This window comes from Carassius auratus, unplaced genomic scaffold, assembly GCF_003368295.1.
Source record: "Carassius auratus strain Wakin unplaced genomic scaffold, ASM336829v1 scaf_tig00216618, whole genome shotgun sequence".
Classification (NCBI taxonomy): Eukaryota; Metazoa; Chordata; class Actinopteri; order Cypriniformes; family Cyprinidae; genus Carassius; species Carassius auratus.
Window position 1 is genome coordinate 397,727 of NW_020528664.1, and position 8,695 is coordinate 406,421.

The following is an 8,695-nucleotide window of genomic DNA, read 5'->3' on the forward strand; positions in this document are numbered from 1 at the left end:
AATTGTGTTCTATTACATTAAAACCTTTTTACTGTATACCTATAGTCTACTGTGAAGAAAGTCAATATGTTAAAAGTCAATCCATTTAGTAAAAATCTGTATTTAAAACATGAGCACATTTAACCTTGAGTGTCTTCTTGCTTAAAACTGCAAATATGGCAATTAAACATGCTCATTAAGTTACAAAAATGACAATTCAAATAAAACATGAGCATATAAGAATATAACAAAATGTTATTTTATTTTGTTTTCTTAAACATGATATTAAATGTGATTGAGAGACGTAATCACCTCTGCTCATCGTGCAAAAATTCAGATACAACAAAATCACATGAGCATACAAAGAAATAAAACAGCATTCACAAAGGGATCCTCAAACACAGCACACCTAAGTGAAGAGTTTTGTTTTCTGCGCCTGTGCTTTGGCAGACAATTTACACAAGTTCAGCTCGAGAATCATTTTTTGGAGCACCTTAAAAGTGTAGTGGATCTCCTGTGGATGAGTAAGATTTAAAGAGTATATTAGTCCAAGTAGCATGGCTGTAGCCAATGCTACATTACCTAAACCAGAAAGCACCTCCACATCTTCCAGCACAATGCAGATATCTTCGGGGTCTTCTGTTGCATCAGCAAATTCATGCTTTACATCACAGAATCCCTAAAAGGTCTTATTTATGTCCGCTTCGGTTCTTGCAGGGTCATCATCCTTTAAAAAAAAAAAAAAAAAAAAAAGTTATTTTTGATGAACAACTCTACTTCCACAGCACATTCATACATTCACGAGCCATCTAAAACAATGCTATTGCGTTCGGTCACCAGATCACAACCCAACTCAACACCTTTGGCAGACTGTTTTCCACTTTATAATGTAAAATAATACAGTGCCTTTGTCAATATCACAACAATGAATAACTATGCTTCCTTAAAATCTCTAACTATCACTCAGTGACTGTTTGAAATTTTTAATTAATTTAAATGACATTAACAAATTACATTTATAAAATACCAGATATTCTCAAGAGCCATTGATACTTCGGTAACACTTTAGAATGATGTCCATTAGTTAATGTTAGTTAATTCATTAAGTAACATGAACAAACAATGAACAATACATTACTGTTCCTCCATTGATTTAAAACATAAGAACTTGAAATGTATTGCCAACAGTTATGATTTTTTGTTGTTGTTGTCTTGCAGCCATACAAAGCAAAAGTCATTTTATCATATTTTGTATTTTGAACCCGTGAAGCCTGGAATTAAACTGCTGTTTTCATCAGGCCAGAGGAGAACTGGCACCCAGATTAAGTAAAGTTTCTCCCAAAGTTTATTTTTCATTTCTGTCACTAATTAAAGGGATAGTTCACTTTCAAATTAAATTTAGGTATGTTTTAGCTTACCTCAAGGGCATCCAAGATGTAGTTGTTTTTTGTTTCCGTAGTAGTTTACATTTTGATATTTTTAGGTCAAACTGTTCTTGTCTGTGACTAATATAATGGAGGTCTATGGTCACCACCTCAAAGAGCATGAACAGAGAAGTCCGAATTAAACAATTCCCACCGTAAGTACACATTGATGACCTAAGACACGAAACAAACGGTTTATGTAAGAAAATGAACCGTTTATTTTGGTTTTATCTCCTGTACACAACCACGTCCAACTGATCTGAGTGCACGAGTACTTCCTGACGTGACGTGCGCACGCGCTCTGGCTTAGTCTGCGCAAGCGCGAAAAGCGCCGGAAGCGATCTCTCGCGTGTGTACATCACTCATTGTTTATGGTTTACCACACAATACACCACCAATCTGCATTGTCTGAAATATAATGCAGTAACTGTAATTATTAATTTGTTTATAATGCACCCTATAATCGTTGCAATTATAATAAACAACACATTATTCACTATTGACAGTGTGCCATTGGGTCCCTCTGGCATTGGACGTTGCCTCCAGTTTATACGTGGCATACTAAACACAATGTGCAAAACGCTGCGGCTCAACAGCGGAGAAAACTCAGGATCTTCAGTCAGGCAGGTGTGATGCGATACAGTCAATGTCCTCGTCGTCTTGTAGTTGTTCCATTCGTGACAACATACGCTCTCCACTTCTGTCGGCATCTCACAACACTTGCTACTAAAACACCACCAATTTTTAAGAGATCTCTGTCTCTCTGAGGCTTGAAGACGTGCTGCCGCAGCGGATGCTTCCATGATCGCTCCTGAGTACTTTATCTGTGTATTCTGGTTTAAATATGGCTGTGACAAATTCAACGTTGTCTGTTGATGTATTGAAATCATCTTCCATTGCAATTTCCTGTACGTATAAATATGTTTAAATCTTCACAGTGTAAGGTAACACTTCAGAAATCTCTGTGTAAACCATAGACAGTAAGTGTAAACCATGAGTGTGCTTTCCGTGCTTGCGCAGACTAAGCCAGAGCGTGCACACGTCACACAACAGGAAGTACTCGCGCCCTCACATCAGTTGGACGTGGTTGTGTACAAAAGGTAAAAACGATATAAATACTGTTTGGTTTCTTACACAAACCGCTCGTTTTGTGTCTTAGGTCATCAATGTGTACTTACGGTGGGAATTGTTTAATTTGGACTTCTCTGTTCATGCTCTTTGAGGTGGTGACCATAGACCTCCATTATATTAGTCACAGACAAGAACAGTTTGACCTAAAAATATGAAAATGGGAAATACTGCGGAAACAAAGACACCTACATCTTGGAAGTCCTTGAGGTAAGCTAAAACATACCAAAATTTAATTTGAAAGTGAACCATCCCTTTAAGTTTTGGTTCCTTGCCACTGCCACCTTTGGCGAATAGGGATGCTTGACTGATTGCATAGACACTATTGGAAGAGAGTTGAACTGGATGATGACATCACTGAATAATCAATGAACTGACTTTTTCTTAAAAAACAAAACAAAAACTGTCTGTTTGTTATTGTCCTCTTGCATTACCGACAAACTATTTTTCCTGTTTAATTATGCTGCTTTGACAATGTGTATTGTGAAAAGTGCTATATAAATAAAGGTGAATCGAATTGACTATTAAGAACTGTGCTTATCAAACAGGATGATATCACGTAAACCTAAACCAGTGGCTGTGTGGAGTACAAAGGTTTAAAGAGAAGTTAGCATCAGTCATTTAATTCATATCGGAGCTTTACAATTTACTCAATATTTTAAAATTAAAAAATGTACATTAACTCTTTACCCATCAGCAGTTTTGATGGGGAATGTCTTTTGATATTCAAACATACAAACGTGTGTGTATATATATATATATATATATATATATATATATATATATATATATATATATATATATATATATATATATATAAGAAAGTGTCTCTGCTTTTAAATTGAAAAAATTTTAGGCACAGTTCATGTCACGTCTTTTGCAAGGTCAAGTTTGTTATTACTTTTGATAACTGTTTGTAACGAAAAAGAACTCACCAAATACTCCATCATATTCATCTTCATTCAGGTAGATTCATAGCCCCTTGAGAATGCACTCTTGCTTGGTCTCCATGGTGGCATTATAAGAAAACAGACAAAACATTTTTTCAGGTTTCTGATATTCATACATGACACCCTCCAATACACATCTCTGAGCCATTATGAATTACAGAGCACTATATCAATAGCTTGTATTAAAAAGCAATTTATAAAAAAACTGAAAAAAATAAAAATACTACCTGAGACATTGGCAGCATCACATCTTGAATCTTTTTTCTAAACACTCCACCCTTTTTGGTAAACACTTTTAGCAGATCATCAGAGAACAGATCCAGTTTGGACATGAATTTTGGAGTGTAAAGGAAGGGTTGTGATCCGATGAAATTCATTTATCTGAAGACATAAGTTACAGAGGTCTTGTTTATGGGCAATTCAGCAAAGACAAAAAAGGTTAAAATGCTACAAAGAAAACAAAATATTTAATACAGGGTCAGGGTGACAACTTATTTATGACAGAAATCATTTTCGATTATTCCTCTTGATATATTAATCGCAAGTAACAGAATAACATTAACTTACACATACAAGCGCTTGGAGAAACAAAACGTTATTAGCTGACTACACAGACATAATGTCGGTCCATGATCATAACCTAGCTAGCAGAAGAAATGCAAAAACTCCACTTACAATTACTGAAGCAGCGAAATGTAATACTTACGTCGCTAAAACATTATTTGTTGTTTAAGACGAGAGACTCCGTGAACGCGGTGAATTCAGTCACGAGCACGTGACTTTAACAAGCGTGACTAATCTAAAGCCTTGGATTGGCTGCTGTGCGCTTTGATTGGCATCTCAATCGTTTTAACAATGACGAGCAATAAATTATAAATTATAGATGAGGAAGACCTAAAATATAAATTTGAAACTTTGTCACCCTAACAACAGCTGAATGCAGAGTAAGAATTTAAAATCCTAGGGGACAATTTGGCAATTTCTAATTATCAGTCGTGTCTTATGGCCCTGGTTTTATACATTAATTCATGGTACTGAAGGGTGTTCTGTTCTCTCTTGTTCCGCGATTCTTCATTTTAACGTTTTGATACTTTTAGGAAAAAAAGAAAGTCTGCACCACGTGCTGAATCCAGAAACCTAACATCAGCTACAAATGACACACTTAAGAGCTATATTCATACAGTGCTTATAGAAAAATAACTTTCTGGTATGCAACAAGATATTAAGAAAGCATATTTTAATTAGTTTGTTAATTAAATAAAATTAGATGGACGGTGATAGACAAGAAAAAAAGGCCACTTACCCAACTCACATGTTCGCTGCTGAGCAATCCATCTGCATCCGTTTCCGTTGATGACGTGCATCCGGTTAAGATGAACAAAAAATATTCTTGTTGACTCAATTTAAAAAAATGTTGTAAACCTAATTTTTTTTAAATTACATTGTTTCTGTTAAATATAATTAAGTTGACACCATTTTTACAAAGAGTTATGTTGTATGTGCTCATGTTAATTAATTAAATTGAACAAAGAGCAAAAATCATTTTTTTGAGTGTATGTGGACATCATTTTTTTCAAAAAGAGCTTCATGTTCAAAGATAATTTCTTGTTATTATATTTATTGGTTCCTCCTAACCCCAAATAGCTAGAAGAAATCTAAAATGCATGCCAAACCAATGTTCGGGTCTTAGGAGGTTAATGTTCAAAAAACACATTGTTTTTTTAAATACTGTACATTATTGTAGGTCATTTAAGTCCCGCCTCTCTCAAATGCGTTTTCTACAAAGTCCCTCCTTCTGACAAGAGCAGTGTGCTCTGATTGGCCAACTGACCACGTGCACTGTGATTGGCCGAACACCGCAAGCACTCATCAGAAATGTAATGCCCCTTTCCAAAATCGCGAGTTTTATCTTTCAAAATAAATGTAAAGGCAGTTAATAACACATGACAAACACAGTGATGAATCTCGTATGTGTTTGAAGTGCACAAGCCACAGACGGTGTGACCATCTTTCACTCACACGCGCAAACACATGATTACATGACGTAAAACTCCACATTTGAACAGTCAACAGCAAATACTTAAACTATAAAGAAAACATACTTACAGTAGCTGATTCAGAAGCCAGATTGTCAGAGCAGGGTCAGAATTGACCCATTTTGTTTTAGAAATAGCCTTTGCACAGCCAGCGTTATAAGCTACTCTTCTAGGTGCACAAAACTGTCATCCATAAATGCCTTGCACAGATCCGAACATCTGGGTTCTGCTGTTCTGTTGTAAATCTTAAAGGGGGGGGGGGGGGGTGAAATGCTATTTCATGCATACTGAGTTTTTTACACTGTTAAAGAGTTGGATTCCCATGCTAAATATGGACAAAGTTTCAAAAATTAAGTTGTACGTTTGAAGGAGTATTTCTGTTCCCAAAATACTCCTTCCGGTTTGTCACAAGTTTCGGAAAGTTTTTTTCGAGTATGGCTCTGTGTGACGTTAGATGGAGCAGAATTTCCTTATATGGGTCCTGAGGCACTTCTGCCGGAAGAGCACGCGCTCCCGTATAGCAGAGCACTGAGAGCACAACAGACTTCACTGATCAGAGCGAGAGCGTCGCGAAAAGTCACAAAAGGAGGAGTGTTTTTGGTTGCCAGGGCAAGACAACCCTGCACAGATTACCAAAAGAGAAACAGCATTAAGGGACCAGTGGATGGAGTTTATTTTTACAGAGCATCAACGGAGTTGTGCAAGTGTTTGTGTTTGTTCCCTGCATTTCGAAGATGCTTGTTTTACAAACAAGGCCCAGTTTGACGCCGGATTTGCACATCGTTTATTTCTTAAGGATGATGCAATCCCAAGGAAAAAGGGTCACGATCGTGTGTTGGAACCGCAGGCGGTGAGTAAAACTGCTTCAAACATCTCTGCCTCCTTGTTAGTGTGTCCGCCTCCCATGCCGGAGACCCGGGTTCGAGCCCCGCTCGGAGCGAGTCGTTGCTTTCCACATCATGATGTAGACATGTGGGGGGTGTTTCAAAGAGGGGATTTAGCCCGATCTGGATCAGCCTTCTCTTTTAGATAGAATAAATCATTTTGTGGGAGACTTTTAACTGTGAAGATCTTATACATGCACAAAAAGCTTCATAACACACTCAAGAAAAGGAACAATAGAAATCACATCATATGACCCCTTTAAATAATCTACAAATCATGCAATACTGTCCCGCCAAATAAGAAGTGTTTTGAGGGCTTAGCTAAACTGGCCAATTAGAGACGATTACTGATCATTCTGATGCTTTATTAAACCATTCTTTCATTTCACTAATCAATCTTTTTTTTTTTTAACACAATAAGTATCTAATGATATATATACACATTATAACATGCCAATTCACACACAAATTATAAATTTGGCCAGAATTGCAGGTGCCTGTCTTAATATCCAAGAAGGTTTAGAAAAAACTTAAAAACCCACACGGTTCCTACATTGAGGATGAAAAGCGTCACATGTTTTAAGGTGGAGAGGACAGCATCACTAAGAAGCAGTGAATAAGAAGCTGGATTCAGCCTCGTGCAGCGGAGTGAAAGGTATCGCGCTCGTCATACTGAGGAAGTAGACACAACTCTCCAAAAGGGTTCACATGCAGGGAATATTCAAATCACTCTTTGTGTGAGCGCTATTGTTCAACAGTTTCGACAAACTTTCCAAGATTTCCAATGACGCCAGCACTCTCTTCTTTCCTTATCAATCCCAGCAAACATGTCCGTGCTGGCAGTGTGGGCAGAGCAAACCCACACGAAACCCACTTGGGCCCCCTGTGGTTTACCCATGGGAGGCCCGTATCAGTGTGGTCATTTGGGCCCTATAGGGATTTTCTGTTTTCTGTAAATGTTTGTATTTATATAGGCTACTTAAAAAAGAGGCCTAGTCCTGGTTTAAGATAAGCCCCGTTTGTGAAACCATTCCTTCCAGTTTTTAATCTAATCAACAGGGCATGAACAAATATGGAAACTTTATGTCATATATTTTTATTATTAGTGAAACCATAGTTAACAGAGCATGAAGAGACACGTTTCATAGGTCAAAGATGTTTTTCAGAGAACTCGTTCATGTATGTTAGACACATACGAAAAGAAAACAGATACCACTTCTTATTCCTTCTCTTTCTTTGCACTGAGTAATTTACTTACAGTACACAACTAGTTTGTATTTCTGCAAGACAGGGCAGCTCACTTCTTCTGAACACGCAAAATGTACATTTATTATTTATTAGTATATTTGCTTGCCTCTCTGTGACATACTGTATTATGATGCAGCTAAATTCTAGAAACTGTTTTCATTGATATATTTGACTGTTTGTTGTCAGACAACGTGATGAATATGAAAAAGATGACTGAAACGCGACGCATTAAGACTAACCAGCCCTCCTAGATGTTAATCTGGACAAAAATCCTGATTTATAATCATGTCGTCATCGTCTGATAAACTCAAACAGGCTGTAGACAAGATAAAGACAATAGTTGTGTTGTGATCTCGGATATATTTGCATGTAAAATTAGAGAATAAACATATCTGTGTTTGAAAGCGCAGCTCCTCTCAGCCGCGCGCAGAACAGAAGACGCAGAGAGAGAGAAGTGTGCGCGCGCGCTGGGAAAGAGAGACCGCGCGCTCGTGCGGAAGTCAGCTTCAGATGCATGCGTTTTAGGGGGGCCCTTGGCTACCAATGGCCTAATGGGTAAGTTGGTCAAACCCAGCAAACACTGTAACGTAAGTTTGTAAAAGTGGTAATATTACGGGTGTCCCCGACTTAGGATTTAACGAATTGGAATTTTCTAATCTTGTCGCATATATTCGAATGATCGTATGTTTGGGGGGCGGGGCAAAAGTCGAATCATGCTTGTGGGCGGGGCAAAACACAATAACAAGAGTCAAGTCAGACATTCGACTAACATTAATTACTGACGTAAACGCACAGGTAAAATGTGAAACGGACGCCTCGCAGATACAAAAATTATTTTCTGATTGAAAGATAGTTAACATTAAACATCAGCGATACCAAAGAGTATAGAAGCCCAAGAGGCGAAACTCTGTTGTCTTATGGGTAACAGTCTGAAATCGTTATACAACCAAACTGAAGAAGATGAGCAAGTGGTCAAAACGCAAGCAGTGTTCTGCAATAAATTGCAAAAATGTACCAGTCCACCAGAAGCGATCTGCCATTTCATT

At 37.6% G+C, this 8,695-nt stretch overlaps 1 long non-coding RNA gene across 2 annotated transcripts; it reads right to left on the reverse strand.

The window, feature by feature from the left end:
• Positions 1–216: 216 nt before the first annotated feature.
• LOC113098714 (uncharacterized) lies at positions 217–4,840 on the reverse strand. Of its 2 annotated transcripts, none has more exons than XR_003289179.1 (4): positions 4,785–4,840; positions 3,709–3,862; positions 3,467–3,536; positions 217–706 (listed from the first exon to the last, which is right to left on the reverse strand). It is a non-coding gene; the product is annotated as an uncharacterized LOC113098714 (long non-coding RNA). The 2 variants fall into 2 exon arrangements; XR_003289178.1 differs by lacking the exon at positions 4,785–4,840 and adding an exon at positions 4,188–4,766.
• Between the last annotated feature and the right edge of the window lie 3,855 nt (positions 4,841–8,695).